The sequence below is a fragment of the Papaver somniferum genome, chromosome 2 (genome assembly GCF_003573695.1).
Source record: "Papaver somniferum cultivar HN1 chromosome 2, ASM357369v1, whole genome shotgun sequence".
Taxonomy (NCBI): domain Eukaryota; kingdom Viridiplantae; phylum Streptophyta; class Magnoliopsida; order Ranunculales; family Papaveraceae; genus Papaver; species Papaver somniferum.
Window position 1 is genome coordinate 185,613,190 of NC_039359.1, and position 24,353 is coordinate 185,637,542.

Below are 24,353 nucleotides of genomic sequence, written 5' to 3' on the forward strand. Positions count from 1 at the left end.
GTGGAAGTATTAGTCGAGATTGGACAAGCGGATTAATCCATAAAAGTGGCTTGAGGTATTAAATGCACAGTGTGTTACATCGTTTCTGAATATGGTGGTGGGGTGGACTTTTAGAGAAATGTGGTGTCGTAGACCCAGCCCGACCCGGGGCCGCATGACCCGGCCCTTTCGGTTACTATGATCCAAACTATAAATAAAACTCTTAAAAAGTTGAGCCTCAAAGAAACATGGAAAATCGATAAGAGATTAGAACAACTTTTCAAAAATCGACAAGAGGTTGAGCGGGCGGCCTGCGTGATACCTAGTCTCTCCATTAAGGAAATATGGTGGTCATGTCGTGGATAAAGACCAACGTTGGATTTGAAGAGTAATTCGTGACCGTCGGATTTTTTTTTTCCCTATCGGGAGTTGTTTTGGGCCTTGGTTAGAGTGATTCGGGTCCGTGGACTCTATTAGAGATGGTAGTGAACTGTTGACTAAAATTAAGGAAGAAATTAGTGCCGATTGTGCCGATTCTCTACAATTGAAAGATGTAATTGGGGTTTATTGAAGCTGCTGAAATTGGGTTGAGCTCGAATATCCCCATGAGTTATACGATTGAAGAAGAGCTGTTGGTCTTGGATGTGAACACAGGGAGAAGAAAGATAGTATTTTTGAATTCAGGGTTGGTGGTGTTGTATTAAGAAGACGTAGTAGAAGATGGAGGAAATCAGTGAAGGCAACAGATTTTGGTGTTCTTCCCTGGAATTGAAATTGAGTTCGATTAGAGATTTGGGAGGGATTTTACTTGAATTTGTAACGATCATCGGTACCAATCTTTGCTTTCAAATTTGGTCATATCCGGCTATTATGATCCAACAAATTAAACATACTACTGTGACCCGAATAACTAACACACTATAACATGACACGATCAACTAAATATTGAGACCGTTCTGCTATAACCCAACTAACTAAATATGCTCCCGACTATAATAAATAGGACCAACTAACACACTAATTTTGATATGGGCACTACCTCTGTCTTTAAATTTTCTCCATCGCCGGAGCCGTAGGCCCCGACCCTATCCGGCTATTTTGATCCAACTAATTAAACACGCTACTGTGACCCGACTAACTAACAGACTATAATATGATACGACCAACTAAATATTGGGACCGTTTTGCTATGACCCGACTAACTAAATATGCTCCCGACTATTATATACAAGACCAACTAATACACTAATTTTAGTATGGGCACTACACCTGTCTTTAAATTTTCTCCACTGCCGGGGCCGTAGGCCCCGGCCTTATCCGTCTTCTATGGTCCAACTAATTGAACACGCTACTGTGACCCGACTAGCACACTATAATATGACACGACCAACCAAATATTGGGACCGTTTTGCTATGACCCGACTAACTAAATATACTCTCGACTATTATAGACAGGACCAACTAACACACTAATTTTAATTGGGCACTACATCTGCCTCTAAATTTTCTCCACCGCCGGGGCCGTAAGTCCCGGCTATCCGGCTAATATAATCCAACTAATTAAACACCATACTATGGTCCGACTAACTATCACACTATAATATGACACGACCAACTAAATATTGGGACCGGTCTTCTTTGACCCGACTAATAAATTATGTTCCCGACTATTACAGACAGGACCAACTAACACACTAATTTTGATATGGACACTACATCTGCCTGTAAATTTTGTCCTCCGCCGGGACCGTAGGTCCAGACCCTATCCGACTTAGATGTTCCATCTCCGGGTGCTTGATGTAGAGAATGGTGCATCGAGTGTTACCTATAACCTCTTAGAAGACTTTTTAACTCAGTTGAGGTGAGTACTATATGCTTAGGGTTTTTTGTTTTTCTATCGATTCTTCTGATTAAACTATAAGGGGAGTACATCTCAATAACGCTGTGGTGTTTGTATTTCTTGCAACTGATTTGTGGCGAATGGTTAATCCTGAAAATTGGGATTAGATATCATCTTGAAAAGGTCTACAAGATCGTCTCCTCTCATCTTAATTAGGACAAAAAATTAGGAAGGGATCATTCGAGACTTTAATATGCTGTGAGATTTAATAGGTTGATAATATAGGATGAAAAATCTGCACTCTCACTTCTATTTTATTTAATATGTTGATCTTTTAAGTTATAAAAGCAGGATTTTCTTATTGTTTAATAATCTATGGTATAGATTCTCTTGACGTCATTCAGCCTGCAGTAATCTGGGTCACAAAGTTGGTGCTAAAGGTAAGTTCTGACCCATATCATCGACAGCCTCATATGCCTGTAAGTTGTCTATGAGATCATGTTTTGTCTGTTTTTCCAAGTTTATCGGTGTTATCTAATGACTTACGGGAAGGAACAACAAATTTAGCTTATTCCAAGGGTGATATTCTACACGGTACGTAGAGGAAGACATGGTTGTTAACCGGATTGGGTTAGTGTTTATACTTCTAATTAGTCTACAATGCTTATCGAAGCAGGGACATTAGATGTATAATAACTAACCCAATATCAGTTGACAACATGAACCATTAGTCTTTTCGTTGGGGGATGCGTAGGTTGTACTGCTACAGTTTCGAAGTAGGAGAGAATTGTACGAAACTCAATTTTGGAAGGTACACTAACACCACGTAGCGTACACAATAGTCATAGGAAAATCAATAGTCATAGGAAAATCAGAGACAGTCATGATGGACTAATAATCCAATGAAACGTAACTCTCTTTTTCCAGGTGGAGACAGAAAATAGATGAATCCCAGGGTTACATAGAGGTTATGGAAGGAACCAAGAAGCTGGAATGTGCACACCAAACCTTTGTATTTGAGAAGAGTGTAAAAGACACAAAGTTGCTCTAGATTGTTTTGGATGTGGGACATAACTTTGTTTATACCAAGGTGTATATTGTTATTGTTGGTAGTGATAGTAATACTTCACCAATATGTATATTTTTGCTATTCATCAACAATGGATTATGTATATTTTTTACGTGAGAAGCCTCTGATCTTGAGTTTTTTTTTTTTTTTTTGGGTTGTGAATTGCAGGGAACGTTTACCTGCTCCAAGAATTTCCCTTGCACATCTCTTAAGACTCGCAATGAATATGCACGGCATGTTCTTACTTAATGTCTCGGTTAGTAAACAGGGTACAACTAAGGATGTTGGAAGATTTAACATGGTACGTTCAGATTATAATACAGTAACCGAAATTATTGAAAGTATCACCACTGTATATAACTTTGCATCTATCCTTTTTAAATTGTCATCTGTAGCAATATGGTTATATCGGCACATTACAATAATAGTTAATGTATCCCATGATGCTTACTACTGCAGTTTGCACTCCCACGGATGGGGCCAGAAGTAATCGTTAGGGCGAATAATCCAGCGACACGAGACAATTATGCTACAATGGTCGGGCGCCCGGAATCACAAAAGCAGACCCACACAAGGTTAACTCTCTTTCTCACTATTCGTTTATCTGTTTACATCTATGTTTGTCAATATAGATTAGAACGATTAAGAGTCTATAATGACTAATTCCTAATGAAACTACAAACACAAAGTGTGGTACCTTCCATAATACGGCATATGGTTTTTGTCAAACCAAGATCCTAATTTTGGTTAGGATTCAGGTTAATCGTATGTGACCCGACTAATGAACACACTATAATATGATACGACCAACTAAATATGTTGACACTATATTTTCCTTTAAATTTCACCACCGCAGGAGCCTTAGGTCCCGGCTTTCCGGCTACTATGATCAAACTAATTAAACACGTTATTGTGACCCGACTAACTAACGCACTATTATATGATATGACCAACTAAATATGTGGGCATTATATCTGTTTTTAAAATTTTCTCCACCGCCGGGGTCTTAGGCCCCGACTTTCCGGATACTATGACCAAACTAATTAAACACACTACTGTGACCCGACTAACTAACACACTATAATATGATATGACCAACTAAATTTGTGGGCACTATATCTGCTTTTAAAATTTTCTCCACCCCGGCTTTCCAGCTACTGTGATCAAACTAATTAAACACGCTACTGTGACCCGACTAACCAACACACTATAATATGATATGACTAACTAAATATGTGGGCACTAGATCTGCTTATAAATTTTCTCCACCGTCGGGGCCGTAGGTCCCGACTTTCCGGCTACTATGATCAAACTAACTAAACACACTACTGTGACCCGACTAACTAACACATTATAAATATGACACGACCAACTAAATATTGGAACCGTTCTGTTATGACCCGATTAACTAAATATGCTCCCGACTATTATAGACAAACTAAAATTTTATGGAAATATACTGACTGACCGACTATACCATAAACAAAACTCTAAGAAGGTTGATCCTCGGCCGAATATAGAAAGTCGATAAGAGGTTAGAACAACTTTTCGAAAATCGACAAGAGGTTGAGCATCGGCCGCAGGCCGGCGTGATATCTAGTCTTTCCATTAAGGAAATATGGTGGTTATATCGTGGATTAAGACCACCGTAGGATTCGAGATCCTGTGGCCTGAAAAAAAATGGCGGGTGGAGTAATTCGTGACCGCACAGATGGGCGAGGGTAATTCGGAGCCGTCCGATTATGTCTCCGTGCGTTCATTGGGTTGCCCCATATAACTGGGTTTCTTTACCTTTGGTTATTCTTTTCTTAAACAAATTTCATGTAAAGATCTGGTTATGGTGCTGACACGTGGATCTCATATGAGAGTAATGCACCCTGGAAGAAAGGAAATTTGTGTGCAAGAAGACTGCATCGGAAATTCAGGTAACTAAAGGTTTGTCCTTAGGCAGATGTATCTTAACCATTGCATATTTCAGTTTTGGCTTTAGCAATCAGCAAGACATTACCATGTATGGCTTTGAGACGTTAGCAATCTTGATTAAAACAGGAAACCATCTAATTAGAATAACTAACACATTATATTTGCTTTTAAATTTTCTTCACCGCCGGGATCGTAGGTCCCGGTTTTCCGGCTACTATGATCCAACTAATTAAACACTTTACTGTGACCCGACTAACTAACACACTATAATATGATACGACCATCTAAATATTTGGACATTATATCTGTTTTTACATATTTTCCACTGGCGGGGCCGTAGGTCCCGGCTACTATAATCCAACTAATTAAACACTCAACTGTGAGCCGACTAACTAACACACTATAATATGACACGACCAACTAAATATTTGGATATTATATCTGTTTTTAAATTTTCTCGACCGCCGGGGCCGTAGGTCCCGGCTATTATGATCTAACTAATTAAACACTCTACTGTGAGCCGACTAACTAACACACTATAATATGATACGACCAATTAAATATTTGGGCAGTATATCTGCTTTTAAATTTTCTCCACAGCCGGAGCCGTAGGTCCCGGCTTTCCGGCTATTATGATCCAACTAATTAAACACTCTACTGTGAGCCGACTAACTAACACACTATAATATGACACGACCAACTAAATATTTGGGCACCATATCTGCTTTTAAATTTTCTCGACCGCCGGGGCCGTAAGTCCCGGCTTTCCGGCTACTATGATCCAACCAATTAAACACACTACTGTGAGCCGACTAACTAACACACTATAATATGATACGACCAACTAAATATTTGGCCACCATATCTGCTTTTAAATTTTTTCGACCGCCGGGGCCGTAGATCCCGGCTTTCTGGCTACTATGATCCAACTAATTAAACACTCTACTGTGAGCTGACTAACTAATACACTATAATATGTCACGATCAACTAAATATTTGGGCACCATATATGCTTTTAAATTTTCTCGACCGCCGGGCCGTAGATCCTGGCTTTCCGGCTACTATGATCCAACTAATTAAACACTCTATTGTGAGCCGACTAACTAACACAATATAATATGACACTGGCCAATTAAATATTGGAGCCGTTCTGTTATGACCACAGACTAAAAATTACATGAGAAGATACTGATTAATCGACCAAATAAATGAACAATAAACAAAACTTAAGTAAATCTCCATATTCGATTTGAAAAAAAATCAACAAGAGGTTGAGCGCAGTCGGGCGTGATACCTGGTCTCTCCATTAAGGAAATATGGTGTTATGTCGTGGATAAAGACGACCGTAGGATTCGAGATTCTGTGGCCTGGAAAAAAGCGCGGGGGAGTAATTCGTGACTGCACAGATGGGCGAGGGTAGTTCGGAGCCGTCCGATTATGTCTCTGTGCGTTCATTGGGTTGCCTCATATAACTGGGTTTCTTTATTCGCGTCGGTCCCTCTCCTTATTCTCTTTCTTTCTCATAAACCCTATGCGCAACTATTCATTCTTCTTCTTTATTCGCGTGGTTTCATGGGAGAGATCGCTGATTTTTTGATTCGATTATAATCTCACAGGTAATTCTTCTGTGTCTGCCACCTCTTTCATTCTTCTGAATTCTCTTCTGAAACCAAACCCTCTTCTAGGTTCTCTCTTCAAATTCCGGTCATATTGTTGGGTGTTAATGAACTTTCTCTGAGGAATTTCTGCCATTGAAGCAAAGCTATTGGTTAGGGATAATACTGCTGCTATAATTCCAAGATCGTTAACCTTATTTTGATCTCTATCTCACAGTTGCTTAATTATTCATTGAATTTGGGTTTTTTTAATTTAATAAATTGAATGGAAATCCTGATTTTGTTTTCAACATCATCAAATAGGTCGTTGAAGAATCCCTGATGATTTCACGGATTTTCTTTTTTGAGGTTAGTTTCAAAAAGAACCCTAATTTATTTTGTAGAAATTTTAATCCCTGATTTCATTACGAATATGAGAAATTCTTAATTAGGATCCTGAATTTGTTGGTGATGAAGAAGATGTATATAGAAATATTGATTGACGTTTTTGATTGATTGATGCCCAGGAAGGAAGTGACACACAATTGATTCATCATTAACTATCAATTGATTCGTTACTGCGAAATGCATATAAGAACCCTGATTTATTTTGTAGAAATTTTAATCCCTGATTTCATTATGGATATGAGAAATTCTTAATTAGGATCCTGAATTATTTTTGTTAGTGATGAAGAAGATGTATATAGAAATATTGATTGACGTTTTTGATTGATTGATGCCCAGGAAGGAAGTGACACACAATTGATTCGTTATTAACTATCAACTGATTCGTTACTGCGAAATGCATATAAGTAGAAAACACTGATTTTTTTGGTTCAACTGTAATCTCTTCGCCAGGTCTTTGAAGCGAAATTTGAAGGAATCGGGAGCAGTTTTGAGATCGAGGGTTACGGATAAAGCTTAAGAAAGGGGTGATGATGGTTGTGCTGATTGTTTTGGTTGACTAAAACTCATGGGAAGGTAAATCAGAATACATAAATTAGGATTTGTCAATTGACTATTGAATTGAATTATAAACTGAGTAATTAGTGATGGGTTTGTTCTTAATTGAAGAATAGAGAATTCTATAGGGTTCAATTTTAGTTTGTTTTGGAAATTGAAATTTTAAGTTAGGGTTTTTGTGAATTGAATCAGAAATTTTGGGCAAAGTTGAATCAGAAGGAAAAGAAGAAACATGCTAAAACCCTATAATTGTTATCTACGCAGGGGTTTCTTAGGTCTGAATTCGATCTAAACTAACGTGATACGGTTACCAATTATGATAATTAGGATTGAAATCTTAACTTAACGCCCAATTTTTATTGATTCGATACTTTGAAACTCACTTGCAGGGGTTGCTGTTGGTGCTGGATGGCAAAGTGTCATAGCTTATGTGAACCTAGCCTGCTATTACTTGGTCAGAATTCCTCTTGAAATGATCCTCGGTTACCTTATCGATTTTCAAGTTACAGTAATTTATTTACTAAAAGTTTGTCTATACTAAACCATAAAGCAATCCTGAGTGATATAGCCATCAAGTACTCTGATGGTAAACAACGGCTGTGTGACGGTGTGAGGTCTGTCTTATTATCTACTTTTAGTCTCTACACCTACTGGAAAAAGTGCTATTTAAAAAAGTACAGCAGAAAACGTTGCTTCCAATGAGATACGGTTTTCTGACTTTAATTGGTCAAGTGCTACTTTGTTTGAAACTAACTCGAGTATGCTATTGTATCTAATGTATAGCTTCCTTGCCTACCGAATCTGCCACCCACCGTGGAAGACTTGATGCAGACTTGAGTATCATCAATACTTCATTGGGAACGCCAATTCAAAAGGGATTGTTACCGAATTTGTCAGTTCACGTGTACTGGAATTTTTTTCTTTCGTATTTTTTTCTAACAAGATAATTTGCTGGAATGTAGTGTGTATAGGGTTGCAACGGCCTAGAGGTACTATTGTTTCTTACCGTTCAATCGTGATTATGTACATGAAATCTCTAGAATTAAAATTTATTCATGTCTTTCCATTAAGGGGGTGTGGTTAAGCGTCTATACATGCAGGGCTATTCAAGTGATAGTATAGTTGTACTATGGGATCAAGTAGTTATTGAATTCTTCACCTAATACAAACCTATACCAGCCTGTGGAGATTAATGTTTGTGGTTGCAATAGAGGCTTGGTAAAATTCGCAAGGCTGGCAATGGTTTGCATTAATTCTTTCAATTCTATGACATATGTAATTTAATCAATTTTCTATGGTGGAACCTATAATGAATTGGGTTGGTGCGATCAAGAGGTATCATTGTTTAGTATGATTTTATGGTGACAATGGTTATGTCCTGAATTACACAATAGTTTGGCATTTTTTATTTGTCTGCACATTAAACTTTTTTATCTTTTTTTACTTCGCATGGTGTCAGCTCGGGGTAGGGGTTGTGTTGCCTGCATTGCACAAACAATGATTTCTGTATGGTGAGTTTTTGACTTTCTCGGTACTAAATTGTATTGTCGCTTCTGTTTACATTATGTCATTGGGGGTGGTAATTAACTTGAGATTTATAAAATGTAACTATTTTTTACCTTTAGGGACCGGAATTTCTTTATGTTGGCATTGGAATTTGCTCTGTTCACATGAAACCGATCTAGCTTAGCTTTTTGAGTGATGTGCATCATTATCTGCATTCAAGTGTAGACCGATGTTCACAATGTTAGCTGAATTTGTTTTTGGATTATCAGTTGAACTTGGAAAATTTCGTCCAGCTTTGGATTGTTTACTCACTGCCATGGGGTGTTTTGTTGGAGCTGCTTTGGAAAATGGGGGCCATGAAACTATGTAATTTTGGAAACTCCATGGTGACGTGTGATTGCTAATGCACTAGAGTTTCCAGTATTACATCGTTTGATGGTTTCTCATGCTAGCTGAATCTATATTATAAAAAGAAGTGGTGTCTGTCCCGGGTAAAAGACCGCCATCAATTTCGGCATCCCACGGCGAAGATCCTGATTGGGCTACGCTTTTGTAAGTACTTCGGTTTCCTAATAACAGATACAGTATGGAATGTTTCCTCATACCAGTTTTTCCTGTAAAATGAAGAGGTATTAAAAAAAAGCTAGCGTAACTTACGTTTGGTTTATATATTTCAAGTCAATATGGGCAGGAACTGAGAAGCAATGAATATGGATGCAACCTAAGGTAAATGGTTATTTATAAAAGACTCAATTTTTGGGGTTGATAGATGGTATAAATGGTAGATGGTATTGTTGAAATATGGAATTGTCTTTGGATGACAGGGCTGATTTGAGAGTGAAAGAAATAGGTACAACAACAACATTCATAGACTGCATAGAAGATGGAGCTTGGAACATTCCAGGGAATACGTAACCTTTCGTCGGATATGAATGATCAAATTCTAAAAAGAACTTGGGGATATCAACATGGAGGATAGGAGAGTATGTGAGCGCAGCGTTAATGAGAAGGATGTATATGTATTCAGCTGTAAGAGTATTTATAAAAACAAATTCTGATTTAGGGAACGTAAGGGTGCTACCTAAGAGAAAGTAGGTATTGCATTGAAGTTGGCGAGGAAAAATGACGTTGGAGCCCATTGCGTCAGTTTGCTTAATGCCTATATGCTTTCAATGCGCGAGACAACTGGTCACCTAATGTCTTTTACGTTATTGGTGTGTGGAGATGGGTAAAGGATGTATTGCATTGCATTTCAATATTAATACTTTTAAACCCTTGGCAGGTAAACTATGCGGTAATAAAGTTTAATCGTTTAGAAAAAGCTTTTGTTCAACTTAATTACTGACGTTTCCTGGTATCCAACCAATTCCCTTTTTAGGTGTGCACTATACGCATGTAGTCTTTTCCCAAAGCTCACTCTCATTGATTGTTTTGACAGGTTCTGTTGATCATAGCCATGGCCGGCACCTATTTGGAGAAACTCCTCCCAGGTACCTACAGATCCCACTCTCACTCTCATTGATGATTTTGGAAACTATACTTCATTCTTTGCGTGTACCTATGTAGTAATTTGACTGAGATTATTGCAGAAACCACCATCGAGACATGGAGTGGCCGGGACCCTTAGACTTGACTACAATAGCATAAGTGAGTTCAGATGCAGTACTAATATATTGATGCAGTTAGGAAGAATAGCCTCTCGGATTCATAGGTAAGCTCTTACTGTATACAACCACCATTCTATTCTATATTAAGCAATGGGATATTAATATTAATATTTAAATTGATTAGTCTTTTGCAAATATACTTAGCCACTGTAGATGCTTTTCTTATATAGCTTAGGCTGTCAATCTACTTTCATTATATATAGGTATCACTTGACTGCATTTCTTATTTTTACACAATAGAAGGATGCAATCAAATTTAACTGCTTTCTTAGCTCAATTTGGTGGACCATGTAGTTGTGGGTTCGACTCCCACAGATGGCATAGCAATGTATTTTTGTAGAAAGCTAGCATTGCTCTAAAAGCAACTATCAGTGCGACCATTTCATCTACCTCTTCAAAGAGGTGAACTTTCAACCATGTTGGCAGTGGTAACCGAAGACGGGGATAACTATTAATTAACAAACTAATAACTAAGAGGGTCTACATAGAAATGTATTCAGTAAACAATGTTACCAGATGTCGGCACCGTGTACATTTGTCGTTGTGTGCTCATACAAGACTTTTGTTAAAACTATTTTCGTCCTTACTGACATTGACATGCTGTATTTGGGTGCAGTGTGCATCCATGGAAAATTAAAACCGTTTATTCAATTAACAAATAAGGACTCTTTACAGGTAATAGCAAAGGAGAAGACCATTAGGGTGGTCATGTTTTGACACCCAATGATACTGCAACACTAATCTAGAGGACAGTATACTGTAAATGTCTTTTTCTGTTTTGATTTTTAATCGTAATAGCGAAGGAGAAAGACCATTATCATATGCAATGTTTTGACACCCAATGTGGGAAGAAATTTAACCTGGTATATTGTGGTAAATAGGCAGCACTTGCAAATTGGGAGGAAGTTGGTCTACTCTCGGTTTGGTTCTTGATTACTTAGTGAGGAAATTGCTCGATTTAGTACCATGAATTTTGGATGATTAGATTGTATCTGCCCAATGTAATTGCTGCTGTTGTTGAGGTAAAGATTGGTCAAACCCTTGCTATAAGATTTTAAATTTATGGTCCCGACTACTATGATCCGACCAATCATAATTATTGGTACTTCGTGTGCAATTATTAGAGGAAGAATTTGGTGGTCTATTGGCTGACTCAGTTTAAGGTAAAGTGACAACAAAGATTATCTCTATTTGTTTCTTTATTTCCTTCGGAAAAAGTTTTGTGTTTCGTTTCTCTTAAACACGTCTAATTGTATTACAACCAGCAGGTTCTTTTTAGCATTTGAATATACATGAGCAAAATTTTACTGGCTATTAGTAAATATGCAATAAATGATAATACAATAATAGATTCCATTGGCAATGCTTTGGCATTCCATAAAGATGATAGTTACTTATGAACATGTTATGGACCATATGAATTAAAGTCATTATCATAGATGACATTTCTTTTATGTAGTTTTTATAGCTTGGATAACCTATTGAGTTAATTTTTGGTTCCATTACAGGAAATGGCTACACCAGTGATAACGGAAGCTAGGGGTAGGAAATTTGATCATGTTCATAGGCTAGCAGGAATCACTGAGATTCTTTCCCATGTCAAGCTCACTCAGACAAAGTGGTCTTAGTTAACCAAGGTACCCTTATGCCCTGGATATATATTGTTTGCTTACAAATTTGAATACGATACGAGGAAAAAGTCAAGGCCCAAGTGGTTTGGACAGAAAAGTCTATCTTACGTTTTGCATATGTAAAACTAACTAATTTACCTTTGGTTATTCTTTTCTTAAACAAATTTCATGTAAAGATCTGGTTATGGTGCTGACACGTGGATCTCATATGAAAGTAATGCACCCTGGAAGAAAGGAAATTTGTGTGCAAGAAGACTGCATCGGAAACTCAGGTAACTAAAGGTTTGTCCTTAGGCAGATGTATCTTAACCATTGCATATTTCAGTTTTGGCTTTAGCAATCAGCAAGACATTACCATGTATGGCTTTGAGACGTTGGCAATCTTGATTGAAACGGGAAACCACCTAATTAGAATAACTAACACATTATATTTGCTTTTAAATTTTCTCCATCGGTCCCGGCTTTCCGGCTACTATGATCCAAGTAATTAAACACTCTATTGTGACCCGACTAACTAACACACTATAATATGATACAACCACCTAAATATTTGGGCACTATATCTGTTTTTACATCTTCTCCACTGGCGGGGTCGTAGGTCCCGGCTTTCCCGGCTACTATGATCAAACTAATTAAACACTCTACTGTGAGCCGACTAACTAACACACTATAATATGACACGACCAACTAAATATTTGGACACCATATCTGTTTTTAAATTTTCTCGACCGCCGGGGCCGTAGGTCCGGTTTTCCGGCTATTATGATCTAACTAATTAAACACTCTACTGCGAGCCGACTAACTAACACACTATAATATGATACGACCAACTAAATATTTGGGCAGTATATCTGCTTTTAAATTTTCTGCACCGCCGGGGCCGTAGGTCCCGGCTTTCCGGCTACTATGATCCAACTAATTAAACACTCTATTGTGACCCGACTAACTAACACACTATAATATGATACAACCACCTAAATATTTGGGCACTATATCTGTTTTTACATTTTCTCCACTGGCGGGGTCGTAGGTCCCGGCTTTTCCGGCTACTATGATCCAACTAATTAAACACTCTACTGTGAGCCGACTAACTAACACACTATAATATGACACGACCAACTAAATATTTGGACACCATATCTGTTTTTAAATTTTCTCGACCGTCGGGGTCGTAGGTCCCGGCTTTCCGGCTATTATGATCTAACTAATTAAACACTCTACTGCGAGCCGACTAACTAACACACTATAATATGATACGACCAACTAAATATTTGGGCAGTATATCTGCTTTTAAATTTTCTGCACCGCCGGGGCCGTAGGTCCCGGCTTTCCGGCTATTATGATCCAACTAATTAAACACTCTACTGTGAGCCGACTAACTAACACACTATAATATGACACGACCAACTAAATATTTGGGCACCATGTATGCTTTTAAATTTTCTCGACCGCCGGGGCCGTAGGTCCCGGCTTTCCGGCTACTATGATCCAACTAATTAAACACTCTACTGCGAGCCGACTAACTAACACACTATAATATGATACGACCAACTAAATATTTGGACACCATATCTGCTTTTAAATTTTTTCGACCGCCGAGGCCGTAGGTCTCGGCTTTCCCGCTACTATGATCCAACTAATTAAACACTCTACTGTGAGTCGACTAACTAACACACTATAATATGACACGATCAACTAAATATTTGGGCACCATATATGCTTTTAAATTTTCTCGACCGCCAGGGCCGTAGATCCCGGCTTTCCGGCTACTATGATCCAACTAATTAAACACTCTATTGTGAGCCGACTAACTAACACAATATAATATGACACTGACCAATTAAATTGGAGCCATTCTGTTATGACCACAGACTAAAAATTGCATGAGAAGATACTGACCGACCGACCAAATAAATGAACAATAAACAAAACTTAAGTAAATCTCCATATTCGATTTGAAAAAAAAGTGGTCATAAAATCTCCTCTTTGGTTTTTGCACGTTTGCGTATGTTTCATTTTACAAAAAAGTGGTCATAAAAGGGACTCTCTCCCTTCGGGCCCTCCGGTCGGTCGGCAGAATAAAATCATCAAAACGATGTGTATACCTAAAAAAGACATTCCAATAAGAAAAAATGATGCATAATGAATTATGCAGCCACCAAAAAGGATGCACAACACATTACATAGCCATTAATTTGATTATGCGTCCACTAATTTGGTTTATGCATCCACTAATTTGATTATGCAACCACTACAACGACCTACACACTTACAAAAGATAATAGTAAAAAAAGTACATGAACTATGTAGCCATTATAAAGGAGGTTTGACACACTATGCGGTCATATTTTGGTGTATGCACCCAATAATTTGATTATGCAACCACTGAACCATGTATATACCGAAAAATGACATTCCAACATATCATATAACATGTTAACCAGACTTTAAAAAGTGTACATAACAGGTTACGCCTAAAAAATAACATTCCAACAGGATATGCAGTATTTCAAAAGTATGTATAACAGATTATGCTGACTTTCAAAAGTATGCATAACAAGTTATGCTGAAATTTTTATAGTTACATAACATTTCATGTAGTCACTAAACCATGGACACAAAAAACAAATTTACAAAAATCCCCCATTTACAATGAGTAATAAGTCTTGCGATAACAATAGATACAATTACTTGTTAATCGTCAATACAATTACACTAAACAATTAACAAAAGAAAGTTTATAAACGAGCAACAACACACAAAAAAAATAGGAAAAAAAAAGCAACATAGATGATAACTTCAAAAAAGTGCACATGTGAACTTCTTATGCATTCACCTTTCCATTTCCGCTATTCAATAGACAACCCAGTCCAAATAGCAGTCTTCACAGAATGTTACCTGAAGCTCAAATTAAGAAAATTGTAAAATGGAATCTAACCAAGCAGTGAAATCAATTCAAACAGTAAACTAATATTAAAGACTCAAACTCGATTAAAACCAATTGCCCAACTTGTGGATGTGGATTATATGGAGTAGAGTTGGTGGTGGCGTGAATCAGTAGTAGCTGGTGGGAAGAAAATTGGTGAGGTTGAAAGAGCTTGTGGTTCACTATTGTACGACCAAGTAACTGCTGGTGTTGACTGCGCTTGAAGATGTTGGACTGTTTTGCAATTTTTAATCCTCAAAAAACGACAAATCCAAGTATTAACCTCATCTCTTATCACAAATAAGTTGTGTACCAAAAAATCATAAACAAAATTTGGACATTTTTCTGATTAAGTGAGATGTAGCCTAATGAAGTGTGGGTTGTTCTCAATTAACATATCCTTGGTTACGTTGGTAAATGTAAATGAGTCCATTGCAAGTGAGCTAGCACATAGACGTTTGAATCTGCAACATAAAACAAGAAAAAATAAATATGGTCGTGATTGTTAACTAGTTAACTGGTTAGAACATTAGGAACTTCATCAGTTATAGCCCCACAATTGCGCCAAGGAAAGAAGAGTAAATACTAAGAATGACATTTTATTAAAATACACAATCATTTCACAAACAAAAAGTGACAAGACTTCCAAGTACCAGTGACTAATGCTAACTGATGCACGTTGTTAGAGCATATCTCGGTTGAATTCACCAAGCGTTGGCATGTCAAGTTTGGTTGTCATATTTTAGTGTGTCAAAACTCATCTAAAGTCGCTCGATTATATATTAGAGTCAACTTCGTTTAGGTTAGACTAGAAAGTCTAGGAATATTGAGAAATACAAGTATTACTCCGAAGACCTGAAGAATGTGAAGAAGTAACGAACTACAACGACGACATCATCCTTCCACTTGAGGTTAGTAATATTGACTTGAACCATTTCATTCCTAACGTATCTTTCAAGTCGTGCTATATTGAAAACATAATTGCGAAGCTTTATATATTGTACATGTCGTATAATACTCTAGTGATGTGACATGGTCATAATTGTATGATCATGGTATTAAGGAATTATACTACGAAGTATAATGCTTATCTTTTGAACTTCGTAAATAGACATCGACATAATCTTGTATATACTATTATGATTATGTGAATGGGTTATGGTAAAGATTTCATCCTAGGAAACAGTGTTTTACATTCGTTTAAAGGAAGTACATTCATGAACTTGTTTCGTGGATCGAAAGGGAAATCATTAGGCTTATTGGTTCGACTATTCATTGCAAGTCTTTGGATGACCAATATGTGTGAGATGGTAGAACCGTTCTTAACCTTGGTTATGTATCTTGGTATAACTAATCACAATGCCTGACTAATGATTTGGTATGACTGATTTTTATTAATTGGTGTAACCGATCCTAAGTAATCACCATGTGATGGTATTATCGATCTTTGTAATTGGTGTGACCGAACCTAGTAATTTGTGTGACCGATCACAGAGTATTGTGGTAATCGATCCTTGTAATTGGTAACTGGTGTGACCAATCACAAGCAATACCATAGGAATATGGAACCGATACTGGTAAGTGATGTAACCGGTCCTAGTAACTTGTGTGACCGATCACAATTATTTCCATATTTAAGCATAGCCGATCCTAGTAATTGGTAGAACCGATTGAACCCATGAATGTGATTTGATATTTGATCAATCACATAGTTATCTTGGAATACATGTCAACCAATTCCAAACTTGTTTGGAATTGTGGTATAACTGATTCCAAGAATGTAAATCCATGTAAATATGAATAAGTATTTACAGTGAAAAGATGTCAACATACTTTGAACACATACAATAACTCTTATCATTTATTGTTCAAAGATATTCCTTAGTACTCAAGGAGATCATGTACCGAAATAAATTGAGATCTTTTAATTAGGATTTTTGGTTTTATATGCTTTAATTACCAGCAATTAAATGCATATCTCTAGAGAATAAAAATTACTAATGTGCATTTACTAATTGGAGATTTTCTATTGAGAGATTTCGGAAATATTGGACAAACGTTCATTGAAACTAGGAAAACCGAATTTTGTCATTCGTTGCAAATCTTGAGAACATTTTCGGTTTTGGAAATTCCTTGATATCCAAACATCTTTGGTCCATAAATACCTAATGGTGGGTTTGGATGTAGAATTTTAAAGGCGGAATTGATGGGTCCATGGGATTTGGTGGAATTATGTTTCCTTCGATATGTTTGGTTTTCCAAATCCCTGAAATCACGTTTCCCATGGGAATCAGTTTTCCAGCAAATCCTCCATATGGAGTCTGACCCCTTTCCCCTAAGATTTGCTGGGAAACTTATCAAGAGATTTATGGACCCATTTTTTTTTTAACTTTAAATCTTATATATATACAACTTTAAGATTCCGAGGGTAATACCAAACAGTATATGGACTTTAAAACAAGACAACTCTATGAATCCGAGAAATTTTAAATGAGTTACCAAACACGCGAAGGGATTTACATAAATCCAAGAATTTGTAAACAAACCCTCCATAAGTTTGTATTTCTATCAAACTATCCTAAGAGCCGGGCAAACTTCATTTTTTTATTGTTTCTGGTGGAGTCGTCTATTCGGAGAGGAAAGTATCCTAATTAGGTGAAATATCTTACGACCGCTCGTTTAAAGACTTATGTGGGAGATCTACGAGTACCGTTGGTGGGAAACTAGATAATTGTAATATTATTAGTTTTTGATTGATTTGATTGACTAACGGTTGTTGAAACTTTGATTGTACCTAGTTTGTTTATTCTTGAGAATCTTCTCTTCTGATATAAGATTCACTCAAAGTAGATCGAAGTATCGATGGGATCTTTAGAACTGTTGTTAGATCTAAAGACATCTTGTGATAATACATTGCTAACAGACTCTGTTATGTGTGTGATTGATCACAAGAGATTAAAGTGGTGTTGTGCAGGTTATTATTGAAGATTAAAGAAGATTTGAAGAGAAGAAGAATTCTTATTAGTTCTCATATCTTTGTGTGTGCACAAACCTTGATCGGCTGGGATCCAACTAAAATTGGATTTATTCGATTGATTAATTGCGTGAGATCGTCATCGCTTTATAGTTTCTCGTTGAGATCTATACTGATTGATTGTGAATTTGAACTTAACTGCTTTTGTAGTTATTGGATAGATTGATCTAACCAGGAAAAGGAGTTTATTAGATTAAACGGAAGGGCCTTTGCATATGACTTGAGGAATCTTTATCTTGAAAGAATCGATAGAGTTGTCACCAATGCGGATGGAGAAAAACAGTTTGCTGGTTTTTTAGGAAAGTGAAGAGTCGAGCATGCAGACGAGTGTTGAACCTCACACAGATGCACTTCAAAGGGAGTGCTTAGATTCGAGAGATCGATCTGTAGGACTCCGGCCTAAACCAAGACAATGGCCGTTCCAGAGTCAATTCGGTCACAAAGAGGGAGATGGGTTGATCTGTAGGAGGGAAGTTGAGAATTGTGTGTGATCAATGACGATCAAGGATTGTGGATGCGTTGAAGGTTTTTGCAAATTGATGAACTGCTGAAGTTGAGTTCTGTGAATATGTTTTAATCGAGTTGTTTACGAATGATGATGATCGGTTGTCCTTGATTTGGACTTATTTATATTGCAAGAATGATGAACACCCTGATCCCTGTAAGTGTGACGGTTTCTTGAGTGAAAGAGTGGGAAAGTGGAAGATCTTGGTGAAACCAGTTCCAGGTCGTGCGGAGACTTGGTTAACCGTCCACCCACTACTTTACTAACTCCTTCAACCGTTGCACGACTTACTCACATTCTCATCACGGATGAATCCACGTGCCTTAGACCGCCAGACCAAAACCCTAATTGATATCCCCCATATGACATAATTTATGTCTCACGAATCGTGGAGTCTGCATGACAGACGTGTATTTGATTAGTCACGTTGACTGGTTATACAATGAGTCTAGGTTTTTGTTGAATCGAGCATGAGTGATCGAATGCTCAATGGAACATGTTAGACATTGCTCGAATATTGTGAATTCGAGCAACTGAGCGAATACTGCTTGACGAATTACTGAATATTGATAGTTGGATCAATATTCGAGCAATTGAGCAAGTATTGCAATTCGACGAATTACTGAATATTGATAGTTGCTCAATTCGACGAATTACTGAATATTGATAGTTGGATCAATATTCGAGCAATTGAGCAAGTATTGCTCAATTCGACGAATTACTGATAAATTACTGAATATTGATAGTGGATCAATATTTGAGCAACTGAGCAAGTATTGCTCAATTCTACGAATTATTTATTTATTGGTGACGTGACCCAATAAAATATTAATTAAAATATTGGTAGATTACCGAATATAATTAATCCGCGTGTTTTTTGCTGGATCAACATAAATTTATTTAGTGTTTGAACTTGCTCAGAATGATGATTTATTGAGCGTTTGTTCGAAACCCTAGTTTTTGATCAATTGCTCGTTAATTGACGAATTGCTGAAAATAAATCATGAACGAAGGAGGGATCAACCATATGGGACTACGGACGTCCATGTGATTCCCAATTGCTCGAGTGAGCATACACCAGGGTCCTAAGTTGACCGGTTGGTTAAGGAACGACAATTAGATGCCGGTTTCATCATTTATTGAAATAGTGCTCGATTGAGCATTAGGTGATAAAACCTAATTATGGAAAAGTGAGGGACCGACCAAGATGGCATGAGACAGACCCTTGGTGGTCGTGGGACAGCTGGTGGGCGTTCGAGCAAAATCCAAGTTGGTTGGGAAGAGTTTGGACCCAATATGAGCAATTGCGCAAATTAGGTCAAAATTGTGAAAACGTGTGGGACCGGCTCGATGCATGCCTTAGAGACTCCCTTGGTCGGTCAAGGGAGCATGCTCGTGTCACCATAATGCGTGCATCCCAGTCCTGAGAGTTTCGGCATTTTTTTATGTGCGTTTGAGCAATATCTTGGATTTTTAGAAGAGTTCGATCTTTGATTGGAATTCTCGATTTTGATCGAATGGGCAAGTATGCCCGTTTGATCAATATTTTGTGAATATTAAAATAATATTTTTTAATATATTTTCATGAGTATCCTAGTCGGTCATGTGACCATGTTGACTTTTGGCTTTTTTATGGTTTGAGCAATATTTGAGAAAATATGGAGAAACCATGATTTTTGCTGAAACAGAGAAGTTTCACAAGATGAGAAAAATAACAATTTATGAGAGGTTAGGGATTGGAAGGTGTGGGACCGGCCACGGCTAGGGCATGTCCGATCGGCTAAGTTGCTCGGACTCGTAACACCTTTCCCTATTTTATATTATTATTTTTTCTTCGTGAAACCACGAAAATATGGAGAAACCATGAAAATATGGAGAAAACATGAGTTTTGCTCAAACAAGGAAAGTTGTTAGAATGGAGGAGTCTTCATGAGTACATGAAAATAACAAAATAAGGAAAAATAATGGAGGAAACATGGAACCGGCCACGGCCGGCCGGTGGGCCCGGCCCATGGGCGCTTCTCCATTATTTTAATGTTATTATTTTCTCTCTCCTATTTTCTGCAGGATTCCTCATTTGCCCATATTTTGGATGCTCGTTCGCGCATTTGGGTGCTCGTTCGTGCATCATTGTCGAGTACACTTGCACCGTTTTATGGGGCTTACTCAGTGGTAGTCCCGATGCCCGATTGTCGAGTATTTATTACTAATTTATGAAATTTAGTGGAGAATGATTCATGAAACTGAGTAATAAAAGTGAGTAGTTTTTTATTATCAATCCACAGGATCAGCCGTGGATTCGACCATGAATTCGGAATAATAAAACGAGTATTACCATTCCATGGGATCGTGGATTCGACTATAGAATCAGAGTAATAAAAGTATTTATTACCATTTCATGAGATCAGCCGTGGATTCGATCATGAAATCGGAGTAATGAGATAAAATAGATTATCTTCTAGGAATTCAGTGGTGAATGTCATGGTAGAATTATAGAAGGGATATTAGCCAGTTAAAGCGTCATACCCGTTCTGAAAGGTGCATAGTCAGAAAACAGCGAGTGTTGCTGAAGTCCTGAAGGCGTTATTGCTCTCAATCTTACGGAGAACCGCCCAATCGTTCTTCTATGTAGAGGGGGGTCTCTCTCATGTAGTCAGGGAACAGTGCGTATCACCGACGTCCTGAAGGACTTGATGCTCTCAATCTTACGGAGAACCGCCCTATTATGTTATTCTACATAGAGGGCTTGATGAAATGCGAGGTATCGAATGCTCAGCTAGTGGAGGCCTTTCGAAAACAAATTCACCATGGATCGTAAAATATGAATCATCACATGCCTGAAAGCCATGTCAGAAACATGCAGTATCATGATTTTACGATTTTGTCCTTTGTTGAAAATCCACCATCTACATTAAGTCCCCTGCTTAGTGAGGGACAGTCATGTTCCGCAGTAAGCATTAAATGGTGATTTTCAATCGACGAGACCAGCGGTTGAACTCAGTCGTACAAAGGTATTTTCAGAATCCTCAATTTGCTTCAATGGTGTCATGTACGAGCAAATGTTCGGGTGAGGACCCTGATAGTGTGATAAAGTGTGATTCCGTGAGCACGGAGAGATGAAGCATCGCTGATTTGGCCGGTCAAAAGTCTAGTTTTGGTCGTTTTAGGATTTATGGACCCAAGCCCAAAAAAGGAAACCCACGTTTTATTAGATTTTAGAAATAAAATTAATATAAAAGGGAAGAGACCTTAAAAAAAAAAATTTCTAACCTGACCGACCATCTCTCATCACCCTCACACCCGAGCATCAGGAGGAGGAAGAAAAATCACGCCGGAATTTTCAGTCACCGGCGATCGACGACTGTCCGACCAGTTTCCTGATTTTTTTTTATTAGTTCATGAATTTTCCATGAGTTGTTCAAAACACAAAAATTTCATGCAAGTATGTATACGTAGGTTTTATGAAATTTGTTGCTTTTGAGAATACGTATGCACGTTTGTTCAATAGTTTAAGAAACGAGCAAAAATCCCTAACATAAAAGAGATACATATATTATTGAGTAGACATGGTCTAGTTGCAGTAGAGAAAATTTTGTTTATGAGGTTTCATGGAAAAATTTATTTTCGATATGTGAGCTTTCATAAATTTTTGAAAATACACTTCTCGTTTCAAAGACGGATGCTCGTGAGAGGGAACAAAAATATCAATTCTTCTTAATATAAAGGAGAATGATTTTGCTGACATCGCGGAACCACAACAACCCTGATATTTTTCTCCAATAAAAGTAAGTCACGTGTAAGATACAAACAGATTAGTTTCTTTTCCGAAAAGATACGTCTTGTGCTAGCAAATTCTGATGTTTTTTACGAAAAGACACTAAATTATTGTGGTTGTACTGATGATGGAAAGACGCTACTGTTGGTCATTATGTATACCAAGAATACGAAAACACACCTCTTCATCAATTTGTATAAAAAGATTTCCCTTCACAGAGAATAATTGACAATGCCAAAGTTGTATCAGGCACAATTATCTTCCTCTTCAGTCCATTAGATACCCTAAAGAATCATTAGATTGAGGTCTGATGTAAGACTTGTAATGGATAGACATAACCAACAACATCCGGTCTAGGCGAGACTGAAGAGAAACAGTGCGATGTAAGGTAATCAATTTCATTAGGGTTAGAAAACCTCTCACGGAATTATTGTGAACCAAAGTCATTAGTGTTCAGGTTTTGCTCTCATTCTTCCTTTTAAATTCAGGTTTTAAATTAAATATGTGTTTGTGTTCTTCTTCTTTTTTGATTTACCAAATTTATAGAAGAAGAAATCTCCCGAACCCCAGATAATTGTTATTTATATTAGGGACCGGTTTGAGCAACAACTTACCAATTTGGTTAGTTTCATCCAATTGGTGTAAATCTTCTATCTTGCGTGCAAAAAGTTTGATAAATAAATTTTTTGAAAGACATAAATCTTTTAAACCCTGTACCCTTTCTTTAGATTCATTACCTTTTCTTTCGATTTCGAATAAATACATGAGAAACAAGATTTTAGTTGTTTAACTCGCTTTCATTTTGATTTGAACAGTAAAGCACGATAGACATATGCATATGTAATTATTTCTCTTGCATACAAGTATTTTTGAATCAAATATTTGTTGTAGGAGTATGTTTTTTTAAGGAATTTCCAGGAAGACTACGAAAGTTTAGGCCTAGCGTATACTTACTAGTCAGTCTTGACAAGGAGCAGCTCCCAACAGACAGCAACCACCCAGTGAAATTACCACACCCAGGCTGGATTCATATCAGGCACAAATGTTAAATCTTAAATCTATTCTCAATGTAGTATTGTGTTGATGTGAATTTTGAATAATAGTAAAAAAATCTCAGTGAATCTTAGTTTAACGAAGTTGTCATTATGTTTGCAGGTGTGGTTGTGAGACGAAGCCCAATTGAAACCACAAAGATACACCGAATGCTCCATCAAGTCTGTAACAGAAAGTTAGATGCAGAATAATGACGATTTTGTGATTGAATTAATTTTGAGTTTTTCCTTTAAGTTTATGTTGGCTTTTTTGACGTTTCAGACTGCAGACTAAGCTGCAATGAGAACAATGAGGTAAGCTTTCACAATTATATGTTGTATGTGTATCTTTGCATTACTTTTCACTCCCACCTGTCTCACATATTATCCGTGTGTAATTTGCATATCCAACGATAATGTTATATGTCTTGTTTTGTAAAGGTAGCTATGGGACTCATGAAATGTATGTTATGCAGTTTCATCAAGGTATTGGTCATTAAAAGGTAAAATGAATGTTACAAAATGGAATCATGAGGTTATATCTGCAGGTGCCATTTTTTTTAGAGAGGGAGATAGTTTCTATTATTAAATTTCAGTAGGAGAGTCACTAAGTAGTCATTGATCAGTATTTGCTATGGCTTCTATTCTAATAAAAGTGGTCGTTGTTCAGTCGACTATACAAAATGCAATATCACGGGTGCAGATGCCTGTATCGCATGAACTTGATAATTGTAATCTGTTTGTGTTATGTGACAACTCAAAATATGCCACAGAGTGAAGCTTATTCTATCTAGCTTTGCCATTCTATTATTCTAGGGTTTAACGTTGGACCTGTAACTTAATGTATCATGTTTTATTTGGCAGATTATATATTTTTTTTTTTTTTGGTTTTTTATTTTGAAGCAAGAT

The 24,353-nt window shown here is 37.3% G+C and overlaps 1 long non-coding RNA gene across 8 annotated transcripts; it reads left to right on the top strand.

Annotated features, from left to right (window-relative positions):
* The first annotated feature begins 6,335 nt into the window (after window positions 1-6,335).
* On the top strand, window positions 6,336-23,633 carry LOC113349995. Of its 8 annotated transcripts, XR_003360537.1 has the most exons (15): window positions 6,336-6,427; window positions 6,731-6,775; window positions 7,265-7,387; window positions 7,562-7,644; window positions 7,759-8,880; window positions 9,145-9,427; window positions 9,554-9,601; window positions 9,700-10,157; window positions 10,314-10,365; window positions 10,465-10,586; window positions 11,159-11,217; window positions 11,424-11,564; window positions 11,667-11,705; window positions 12,051-12,179; window positions 12,350-12,615. It is a non-coding gene; the product is annotated as an uncharacterized LOC113349995 (long non-coding RNA). The 8 variants fall into 8 exon arrangements; XR_003360539.1 differs by adding an exon at window positions 23,569-23,633 and having other exon boundaries at window positions 10,465-11,564; window positions 12,350-12,445; XR_003360535.1 differs by having other exon boundaries at window positions 10,465-11,217; window positions 12,350-12,618.
* The last annotated feature ends 720 nt before the right edge of the window (window positions 23,634-24,353 follow it).